The 12,286-nt window shown below is 35.3% G+C and overlaps 1 long non-coding RNA gene across 1 annotated transcript; it reads right to left on the bottom strand.

Moving 5' to 3' along the window:
* Positions 1-2,684: 2,684 nt before the first annotated feature.
* Positions 2,685-3,703, bottom strand: LOC132071432 (uncharacterized). The gene is made up of 2 exons (XR_009418115.1): positions 3,640-3,703; positions 2,685-3,559 (listed from the first exon to the last, which is right to left on the bottom strand). It is a non-coding gene; the product is annotated as an uncharacterized LOC132071432 (long non-coding RNA).
* Between the last annotated feature and the right edge of the window lie 8,583 nt (positions 3,704-12,286).

Raw genomic sequence — 12,286 nt, 5'->3', positions numbered from 1 at the left:
AAATTTTCTTGTAATCAAATGGGTTAGAATTGTTTTCATAACTTCCATTGAACCATTAAATTAAATTCAGATGTTATTTCATTAATTGATTCAGTGTTGTTTCTGATGTCTAATTAAATTTAGCAGAGGTCTCCTTATACAAATAATAATTGTCAGTTTATATCAGATCTAATAGAATTCAACGGGCAAGTACTGTAGACTAAGCCCTGCTATGATCTTATGATTAAAAGCCTGCAGTGTGAGCTCAGCTGTGGTGCCAGTTGTGTCCTGTGGTGCCTCAGGCGCAGCATCACCCCCCGGCTGGTGGAGGGGATTGTGCTGCTCTGCTCTACACTGGTGTGCCCTCACCTTGGGTACTGTGTGCAGTTTTGGGGGCCACAATTAAGGATACAAAGCTATTGCAGAGGATCCAGAAGAGGCTACAAAGATGGTGAAGGGGCTTGAGGGGAAGCCATAAGAGGAGCAGCTGAAGTCCCCTGGGCTGTTCAGTCTGGAGGAGACTGAAGGGAGACCTCATTGCCGTCTGCCACTTCCTCATGAGGGGCACAGGAGGGGCAGGCACTGGTCTCTTCTCTCGGGTGACCAGCGACAGAGCCTGAGGGAATGGCCTGAAGTTGTGTTGGCAAAGGTTCCAGTTAGATATTCAAGAAAGGTTCATCCCCCAGAGGGTGGTTGGGTACTGGCAAGAGCTCCCCAGAGAAGTGGGCACAGCACCAAGCCTGACTGAGTTCAAGAAATGTTTGGACAACGGTCTCAGTCAGATGGTGTGACTCCTGTGCAGGGCTTGATAATCCTTGTGGGCTCCTTCCAATTCAGCATATTCCGTGATTCTGTAAACTAATAAATTTGTACACTCTGCAATGTCAAGTTCTCTCATTTGTTTACAATAAAGTGTATAGACCTGAGAAATGCATGAAATCAAGACTTGTTTCTCTTTTCAATTTGTTAAGCCAATCTTTGGGGTTTTTTTTTAATGATGTTTTAATTAAGCTTATAAGAAGTGATGAAGGAGTAGTATCATCTGAGTTGATGTAATAGATTAGTTGGCATTTTCATGATCCCTGTCTTCCTGAGAATTTTATTATAGACATTATTGTCTGTAGAAACAAACATATTACATTCAGTCTGGGCCTCAAATGTCCCAAGCATGTGATTAGTAATCTTAGCTAAGTGTCATATTTTTCTAGCATTAGATTTAGTCTATTCTGGTAGAATTCCACTGTTTTCATATTTATTAAAATTGAAATGCTATTAACTTTTATCTTCTTTTTCTTTCTCTCTTTAAACTGCATGGTATAGCAATATTTCCAGAATGTTCCACAAAACTGGCAAAAATGGGAAGGGAAAAATTTCTAATTCCACCTGCCTGCCCATATATGTTTTAATAGAATGATCTAAATTGTGTATATTCTTCTGTCAGACAGATATGTATTTTCTAGATATTTGTACGTATTCACATAGCTAATCATGCATACAAGTACAAATCATACACATCTGTGCATGGGGTCTGACATATAACCTCTCTATACAGTTTCAGGTTTCTTGATGGGAATAAAACTAGAATATGTGTAGTCGGCTTCCCAAAGAGAAATTAACTTCAATACAAATATATTAAATAAGAAAATGTATATATTTTTCTACAAATAATGATTTTTCCTTAAAGAGGGCACAGTTTTAAAATAAGGCTCTGGAGAGGGTTATTCAGACTGGGGAAGAGAAGGCCAAAGGCAGATTATTGGCCTCTACAGCTACCTGAAAGGAGTTGTGGCAAGGTGGGTGTTGGTCTCTTCTCCCCGGCGAGCAGTAACAGAACAAGGGGAAATTTTAAGTTGCCCATAACTTCAGGGGAAAATAGATAATTAGTATGGCACTAATTGTCCTCACAAATTTGTGTGAAAAATTTTATGTGTGTGCAGTGGTATATGAGTTCTTGGTTTCCTCCTCTAATAATTGTATCCTTGGCTGATTTTAAGAAAATGTTTTCATTAAAATGTTCAGCTGACAGAGCTTGACATACTCTATCACAGAGTATTATATCAGCCTGAAGAACATAATATACATTTCAAAACCTGTTGATTACAAACGTTGTATGCTTGTTGCGTCTCTGTTTCTCCACAGGTTTGTTAGTTGAGGACATTTGCCCAATGCTTGTAAACCCAGATTTTGCACTGTATTGTACATAACCTTCAGCACTGATTGCATTCTCCTGTTCTGCTTGTAAAATTTACTTTCATTCCTGAAATACATAAAACTTTTCACAACATGTTTCCTGGCAGTCTGAGCTGGCAGGAGGCCCTTTCATTTAAGTGGTTAATGCTCAGTCTTTCTATACTTGCTACTTTATTCCCAGCTTTTTTATTATTATCTTTTACTAATAACTGGGAAATACTTTACATGTATAGTGTACGTCAATATCTACCACCACCAATAAGCTTGTATCAGAAGTTAAGTAATTTTTTTTAATTTATAAGGAGAATCACACATAGTCTGCCTACATTTTGGACTTAACATAGAAAAAAAATGCTTCTCTGTATTTGCAATCTGTATTTTTGATGGAATGATTCAACAAAAGTTTACCATTGTGAATCTGTTTTCATAGAAAATCAATTTGCTACTGCATCCAATACTTTTATCTTCAAAAAAATCTGGATAAAAACTCACTTGAAGACAGTTAAGTGAATCAACCTGTTATAACAAAAACATTTCATAGTGTATGAAATATTTTGTGAAAATCAGCATTATAATAAAAAGACACATATTTGGTTACAAATGCTTTTCTGTATGATTGATCACAAACTAGTGTGTACACAAATCAAAATGAGTTCTCATAGACATATAAAAAAAAGCGTTAGATACTTCATAGCACTTAATGTACTTCACAGGATGATGTAGGATATTAAAAAGATAAATCAGCTGCATTCTTTCAAGTCAAAATCTAATGAGATGATTTTCTGAAGAAGTAAAGATACACATTAAAAGAATAGGAGCAAAATGAGGAGAGGATATTGAATAAGCAGAATAAATGACAGAATAAACTAGGTTGAAAAAGACCTTTGAGATCATAGAGTCCAACACGTGACCTAACATGACCTTATCAGCAATAGAAGAGGCAAAACCTTTCAGCTCTTGAAACAAAAGCAGGAACATAAAATGACCTTCTGGCCACCCTTTATTTGATGCAGCCCAGGATAAGGTTGGTTTTTGGGGTGGCAAATCACATTGCTAGGTCATCTCAAGCTTCTCATTCACAAACACCCCTTAGCCCTTGTCAGGGCTGCTCTTCATCCATTCTCTGCCCAGCCTGTACTTGTGCTTGGGACTGACCAAACCCAGGTGCAGGTCCTTGCACTTGGCCTTGTTGAAATTCATGAATTGTCCATGGTCACAACTCTCAGTGTTGCCAAGGTCTCCAGGCATGACATCCAGAGGAGAAATAATCAATTGTTGATAATGACACCTGTGAAATGTTGATAACGAAGTGTGTCTTCTGATTCTACTCGTGAAGGTACAGCTCTCAAGTAGACTGTTAACTTTCATTCCCAAAGTACCATACGTGGAGCTAGAAACATGTTGTCATTACATTGCAAGAGTTCTATTGCCAGTACATTTCAAGGGTTCCACATTGCTAGAGTTTCATACCTTCTTGATGTTTTCTTGCAGGCAACTCCTCTAGGCACTGACTCTTCGTGGTCCTTACAGCAGCCAACTGACTCCAGCTCCCCTCAACCAACCAATCCACTCTTTTATAACACTCTTCTGATTGACTACAGCTGTGGCCTGTTAAAATCAGGCCTGCTCCTTATCTTTAATAATTAGCCCAGCTGCAACTCTTTAGGGGGTAAGATTAATTTCTATACTACCTTTATTTACTTATGTTCTATCTCCCTACAGAAATGACTGTAGAATATCAAAATTATCAGTAGGAGAGATCCTTCTAGCTGCCTAGAGTGTTTTTGACTGACATGATGGAACAATAAGGACAGAGTTAAATAACTGAAAAGATAAGCATGATTTCTTTTGGGAAACATATTTTGTATTTCTATATATAGGTCTAAAGAGTATTAAGGAGGTGGAACATAAAATTTCATATGCCAAAGATTTTTGTCTAAAATAGCCATACAGTAGTTCTTTGTGATTTTCTGTGCTGAAAGAAGATCAGAGCAAGTGAAATAGAAATAAGAAAGCTATACAAAGAGTCTTGAAAACATTTCTTTCTTATACAGTAAGTTGAACAAGCAGCAAATGAGGTCACAAGGGCCATATAATTGAAAATCAGGCTACTGCTGTAAGATAAACAAGGTTAAAGTTGGAAAGCACGTAGGATACCATTATTATAATGTCATTAAGTTTGAAATGCTGATGGAGTTCTGTAGAGAGGTCAGCAAACACAAAGATATTGCACTGTAAGAAATGCTGACTTGAAGGAAATGTGAAACAAGTTGAATAAAAGTGGCCAAAATTCAATAATTCATGAAAAATCAAGAGTGGAAAAGGGAGAATCTATTCTTGGTAGGTCACATTAGGGAAAAAAAAAAAGGAAGAAAAAGCCATGTAAGCGTAAATAAATGCATAAAGTTAAAAGAGCAGCAAAAGCAATGTGGTCAACCCAAAAGTTTAAGTCCCTGTGTGACTGAGAACTGCATAAGAGAGAAAGAAATCCCAGAACATTTAAAGGAGCTCGTGAAGCTTTAAACATACTGAAAAAAATTGGACAGAGCAAAAAGAAATTGCAATATAAACTTCAAGGCATATATAGAAGAGATCTCAATTATTCTTTGTAACAGGTAAGAAGAAATAGTTGTTTCTCTTAAATCACAAAAATATAGAATAATGTTGCTGAAGTCAATACACTTACTCCAGATTTACGCCAAGATTTAGAAGAATAAAGCTTGTCCTGTCTGTTATGTACAACTGATTACCATTTTAATTAGGGCCAGAGATATGAGAAATCACTTTCTATGAAGTTCTTGAAGATCAACTCTCCTCTATAATTGTCATTGCTGACTTTTCTGCCTAATAAGAAGAGAAGGAAAAAAAAAAAAAGAAAGAAAACAAAAAAACTTTGTCATTAAATTTTTCGTTGGAATTTATCTTTTTGCTACTTTGCTTCCATTAGTAGTATCCATTATTTGTCTTATGGTCTATTATATACAAGATAAATAGATTTTTTTTGCTATCCCTGTATATTTTAGTCATAGGCTGAGATTGAAGTCCTTCATGTTGGCAATCCTAGGATGTACTAAAATATATTATCTAAAGAAAAATTAAAATTAAGACTGTCTTTCAAACATTAATATTAAAAAAACTAAAGTGACAAGTATATGACCTCACCCTTTAATGTCACTAATGTACCATCACTAGGCATCTGATATGAGAATTTTAGGGATTTTTAGGTAAGGCTGTTCAGGAGAAAAAAATCTTTGATTTTTCAAGACTGTCACAGGACCTCATGCCAAGTGAAAGGAAAAAAATGGAAGTTGGTTTCTTAAATTAACTTTTCATCCTACACTTGTAATTTTGCTGCTCCTTTGCATCAGAGGGATGATAGATGAATGTATCTATTCAGCCTGATTGACCCCAAGGTCTTCACTGACAATTTATATCAATATTCACAAGAAAGTTCCTGTATAAGATAAATATATGATGATTATTGCCTAGTACTAGTTGTTGTACCAACTGCTGAGAAAATCTACTTCTGGTTATGGAGAGTATTGGTTGGAGTTTTGCATCCATATTTCTAGTAGCAGGAGAACAAAGGTCATGTCCTTTATCAGTAAGGTTGATCCCTGCTGTGCTGCCAAGTGTGTAGTTAGGATCAATCTTTATTTAGATTAAGTCAGTCATATTTGTAGTTCCAGATCGTATCAGCTTGCCTGATGAATTTGGGTGTAATAAAAATGTTAGAGCCACTCAAGAGACTACAGATATGTCACGTCGCAGACGGAGTGACACTTTTAAGAGATAAATAGCAATATTTCTATTGATATGAAGCAGATATTTAACAAAGTTTGGGAAATGCATCAGTGATCTAATGAGATTTAACTGTGAGGTACTATCACCTACTGCATAAAGGACAGTCAGACAAATCTGTCAGGGAGAGAGACTTCTGCCAAGTCATGAGGTCCAGAAAGGACACCCTTGTTTTCAAATCTCTTTCTCAGAGAGGAGTTTGGGTGCAGCTGGATCCAGACTTAGCTCAGACTTTGTCAATTGTTTATTTCTAAAGGATTTTATGTGCAGAACCAATCCTTTATAGTACCTAGTTAAGATTTAAAAGTTTAGTATGCTATTAATCACTTACTGGTAAGCTGGTGCAGCAAGGAATCTCTCAACTTCAAGAGTGGCTTTAAGAGGGGTTACTCAAGGTGTGCTGACTGCTGCCAGGTAAGAAATCCCAATGAGCCCCCAGCTATCCACTATTTGTAAAGAAAATTAATTGAATTATAGCTGTATTTGCATATTTCCCACAGAAGTCAATTTCCTCCAAACTTAAGCAGTGCCACAATTTGGTGGACACATTGTTCAAATGAGTCTTTGACTATTGTGCCTTCCCCAAATCCACTTTGAGTCTGGTGCAGCCATCATGACCAGATGGTGTTGGTCATCACTTGTGGTGATGGTGGTGATGCCACTGGTGGTCATCACTTGAGCAGGGTTACAGGAAATAAAGGTCAGATTGGCATGGAGGAGGCAGGGAGAGGACAAGGACAACCGACACAATCACAAGTCATTGGGTCTTTCTAAGGAATAAACACTTAGAAAAGGGACATCAACAGGGGAGCACATTCATTGTTGTGACATCTGTCTTCCCAAGTAACAGTTATGTGTGCTGAGGCCCAGCTTCCCAGGACAGCTGCGTGGGTGTCACACTGACCAAAATCCTCTTTCTGCTGAGCTTGGCTACACACAGGCTGATACACTCTTCTGGGCAGATCAGGTCAACTGTCCCAGCCATGCCCCCTCATGCTTTTTAACCTACCCTTAGCCTTCCACCACTTAGCCTACCCCCACTCTTCTCACAGAAGAATGAGAAATAGAAAAGGCTTTGATGTTGTTCAAGCAATGTTCAACAATGAATAAAATATTGGCTTGCTATCAATGCTATTTTGGTCATAAATCTAAAGCACAGCATCATGTGGACTGCTGTGAAAAAATGTTAACCCCATTCCAGACAGACCCAGAACAAGTTTTTCCTCTTTTCTATGCTGGTCAGAGAATCAGAGTAATGGTTACCCCTATATTACAAGCAGGATTCAGTATGTTGCAGTATGTTGTGTCTTTTTCTGAGATTTAGTACATAAAGGATTTTTTTTTTAACAAAGGATACTGTCAATTCTAGACTGAGACTTTCATGTATTGATCTCTGAGGTTCCTCTTTATTCTCAAGGGGAAAAATACCCAAGCCAAACAATCTGCACTAAATCTGACATGGGGAGGTGTGAACACTTATTCTCTTTATTTTTCTTTTCTTTAGTCTGCTTCATGTCCTATTATGAAACTCCACGTAAAATGGCTCCATTTCACATTGCACTTTTAATAGTCAACTTTTGTTCAAAATACCTAAAGAAAAAAGGTTAATGTGAAAAATAAGAGATTATTATAGTACATCAAGGCTGAATTTTTAGTGACTTAGCAATATTAACTTAGCATTACAAATTCATTCATTAATGAAACATTTATGACAGGAAAATGTAAATTTCTGATTCTCTACAATCTAAACAGTTTTCAGACTTCTTTTTTCTTCATTTTTTTCTTAATTAACTGGACATTAGAAATATTTTCAAATGAAAATGAAAAGCTGAAAGAGAAAAGCCATCAACTCTAACTTTTTTGTAAATCAGAAACTAATGAACTTCTCTCCTGTGGAGACTCATGTTAAACTGCTGAGGTCAGAATATGTTTCTCTCTGTCTGGATTACACTGTTGCATGCTGAAATTGTTTTCCAATCTGACACTCTGTTCCTCATGTTTGAACAAGACATAGTCTTGTGCTGCTACAAATGGATTTACAAGCATATGCATTTGAAACATTTTCAGTACTGTGACTTAACATACTCAGTCTGGCATAATTTCTGTTTTGTCTGTAAAACAAAAACAGTGGCAAATAATGAAATGGTCAGGTTACAAAGAAACATAAATCTTTGGTCTGTCATTTCATTATACCCTGGAAGATTCCTGATCTCACTCTGTATCTGTCAGATGACGAGTGACAAAAATCTGGACAGCAACACCTGTTCACTGATTTCCTAATATATATAACAAATTCCATAAATATAGTTCAAAAGCTACAGCACTCAGAGTTCAGTATACTCAGAGATCACATTTATAAATGTGAACTTCTAAAGGTACTTTGTATATTGATTTTGTGTCAGTCAAGGAAATCTAATGAATACTTACATCAGGGATCTACCTGTTTTACCAATCCATAGTGCTGCAAGTACAGAATCATTTTACAGAGCAGTGATATCTGACACAAACACTCTAACCTTTCAAAGGCTAAATTGTCAGCAAGTGCATCTGTTGGAACAAAGTGTATCACACCATTACAGTCTCTCATTTCTTTGAATTTGACATTCATAAATATCTAGGAAGTGCTTAGAGACCAGAAGCAGCAGAACTAGTGACAGAAGATTGGTTAAGTAATAAACCCAAGTAAAGTAATATTCTCAGTTCTATGTTTACTTTCAGTAAAATTTAAGAACTCTAGACTGCTTAAAAGTAAAAACAGTTTAGGATAATCACCTCTATGCTATATTATTGTCTTCCTTAAATTTTGCTCATTTCACAAACTTGTTCTTTTAGTTCAGAATTGCTTTCATGTGGGTTCCAGCTGCTTTGTTCATAGCTATCAACCCTAGTAAGACACAAAGCCAATGAAATGTTAAGATACAACATCTAGAAATCAAATTAATTGCTACTTCAGATTTTTTAATTTTTTCAGTAGAAGAACATCAGGCTGAATTATTTTAAAATAATTATGAATAAAAATATTTTTCTAGTCTTAAAATTCTTTGTTATATCTATTTTCTTTATTTATTTGTCTTTAATTATTTGTTGATTTCTCTTCTCTACATTACTTTTTATCCTTAGTTTATTTTTGTCTTTTGCCATCTGTTTATTGTTGTTGTTTCTTTAAAAACTACTTTATCACCCTGGAAACTCAAGCATTATAAAGTCTTGGCCAGCTATAATATAATTTTTAACATATTATTTTGCCAGTTGCTCTCAACTTACATAAGAACACCAATTAACAGAGAAGTCTATGCTGCTTGTCCCTTTCTTTTAGGGTAGTCATAAAATGACCCTTAGCAAGAAAATTATGATTATGAGCATATGGTGAAAAAATTTAATGTCTTACTTATTTCAAAGCCTTACTTTTTACAGCTATTAGTAGATCCTGCTGGATGATCAAGCAATAAATCATTTGACCATGTAGAATTCTAGTCCTGTAATTGATCTTTTTCATGTGTTTTCAGATAAAACTGTGTAATATTTTCTAACTAAAGGTAAATGAGTAGATAAATTACTAATGCCCTTGAGGGAGTACAGCAGGAAAAAATTGCATTCAGGCAATATAACTTACTTTCCCATCTTTCCCCTTTTTCTTTGTATTGTTTATAAGGGTAAAGGAAAAAGAAACACATTGGGGAATGAAAATTATAAGAAATTGCTATAGGTTAGACTATTTTCAATTTCCATCCACTTTACATCAGAGAAAATCCCCTTTAATTTTGTATTAATATTTTCCTATTTTATAAAGATGGCAGTGCAGTGCATGAAACAATTATACCTCAGAAGACAATAAGATCCAAATTTGGTTTTTATTTATTTAATTGATTTGGCTACATGAATATTTCTAGCAAAAAAATTGCCCCCTGGACTTCAGTGTCCAGCACAATAAATCAATATCACTTTCTGACTTCTCTGCATATTTAGATTTCATATATGCAGAGTGTTATAGGAATACCAAATGCTGCAAAAAAAAAAAAAAAAAAAAAGGTTTGACACAATATCATGGAGGAGCATTCTTTTTTATTCTATCTGAAACAATTAATATATTTGTAACTTGAGACCTGGAAGAATAATTCTTTAAAATATTATTTATAGAGATGCTGGTGTACTCTGGGAAGACTTGACCCACCCAAGTGGTGAATGAACTGCAGAAACAATAAAAATATAGAGCAGGCTGAAGGAAATTCCTACTCAAGTATATGTAAATAAATGCACATAGCCTGAGAAACAGACAGAAAAAGCAACAATCAAAGCCTGACTTCTTTAGGGCTTTTTCAGGGAATATAGGTAGGAAAGACAAGTAGGGAAGTTTCTTTCCTGTGAAAAAGCAGTTCAAACAAAAAGTAAGCTGCCATGTAAGATATATGAGAGGCAGGTGAGAGCTTGTGAACCAGCATCAGACCAGATGCCAGAGAAGGAACTCAGGAAAACTGAGCTGTAAAAGTCACAACTGTGAGGTGAATCTCCTGGATACTGTTAAACATCAAACTTGATGTGTCTGAATCTCAGTATAATGACAGGAAGATATGCACATTGCCCTCTATCCACCAAACAAATAAAACATCCATCAAGCCCAGCAAGCACTGAAATAGATGGTTTCTAGTTTCTTATTACCCACTTAGTAGTTCCCAGATCAGGTCCTAGTTTCATGAGGATTGGATTCAGCTTACTACAATTAGAGACAATCCTGACCTCAACAGCACCAGCTGCCTGGTACTAGGGAGCAAGTACCAGTAGAGAACCTACCCAAACCTACCCACTTTATTGCTCCTTTTTTCTGCTTTATTTGTAGTGTCATAAAATTGCTCTTAGCTGAAGTCCTTACTGAAGTTAAGCAGAACATCCTTCCGTGATATTCTGTATACATGTATTTTCCATTTCCTTCTTTTGAGGCCACACATTTTATTCATTATGTGCCTTCCCTTCTGCAAACAGTTCAGGTTTAATGTTGTCCAACTCTGATTCTGAAAAAAATGAGAGAAAAGCAGCAATAGATCCAGAATTCCCTCTTGTTTTTCCCAGTGGTTTCCAGTTCTCCAACAATTAAATCTTTATTTTTTCCCCAGGAGATGAAAAATTTCTGAGAATGTACATCAAAACTAAAATAATATTAGGAGTATGGGATCGTAGAGATGAGATATGATGTAGTGAAGTACACACACTGCCTCTTACTAAGCTTATATTGCTGTATCCATTAGTTCCTATTAAAATTCCCCTACAGAAAAGTAATTTATTAAAAATGAAATGTTTAAAGCATTTTTTAAAGCAGATATTACAGCTGGTATAAATCAAGATACCTCTTTTGATTTCTATGGAGGTTCCAGATATATATTTGTAAAGTTGAATGCTCTAGATAAGTCACTACATTTGGAAATCTAGAATAGGCTGCGATTTTACTTAAACAAAAAACATATGCAAGAAACATATTTCAGTAGCAGACTTGAACTCTTCAGAATACAGAAAGGAAAATGGAAAGACTCTTTAAATGCTTAAAGATGCTTAACTGAGGCTGTTAGTTATCAGATGGTATCATGGTGTATCTGCTTTCATTTTCTATTTCCACAAGGTTATCCTTGCTAATATTGTACACCAATGAATTTGACATGTTTTGATTTTCAAAACAGTTGAAATGGACTCAATGGTCTTAAGGTCTTTTCCAAGCAAAAGAATTCTGTGATTGATTACCCTTAATTATAGATATGTATCAAAATCATAGTACTATGGTTAAATAAGTTTTCCCTACAGAAATTAGATTTTAAAATACAGTATACACTCACCATTTTTTAATTTGAAATTAATTTTTTTAACACTGTCACTTCACTTAAGAAAGCCAAGGGTTGTATCTTTTTATTTCTTTATATTTAATCCTCACACATTGTTACCTTTCACCTATCCAAGGTCATAAATTCACCTAATGTATTTCTTATTCATTAAATACTGGCCATTAGTTCAATCTGGAGTCAAATAACCAGTAGAGAATTTTTTCCTCTTCTCAAAATATGCAGATTTACATACAAAATATGTATCATTGCATTTATTGAGAAGTACTTAAAATTATATTAAAATATTTGCAGTTTTATTAAAATTCATTTTAGTACATGGTTTTGTTGTTTGGTTTTAGTTTTGTTTTGTTTTGTTTTGTTTTTTTTCACAAAACTTGGTAATTTTGTGAGAAATTTGTGAGAAAATCTGTACATTTCAACTTCTGCAGATATTTCCATACAAATCTGTTTCAGAATCAGACAAACCTTATGTACTGAATATCTGATTTTTG

Source organism: Ammospiza nelsoni, chromosome 3 (assembly GCF_027579445.1).
Source record: "Ammospiza nelsoni isolate bAmmNel1 chromosome 3, bAmmNel1.pri, whole genome shotgun sequence".
NCBI classification, from domain to species: Eukaryota; Metazoa; Chordata; class Aves; order Passeriformes; family Passerellidae; genus Ammospiza; species Ammospiza nelsoni.
The sequence above is the reverse complement of the archived record's forward strand: the minus strand, read 5'-3'. Positions and strand labels throughout refer to the sequence as shown.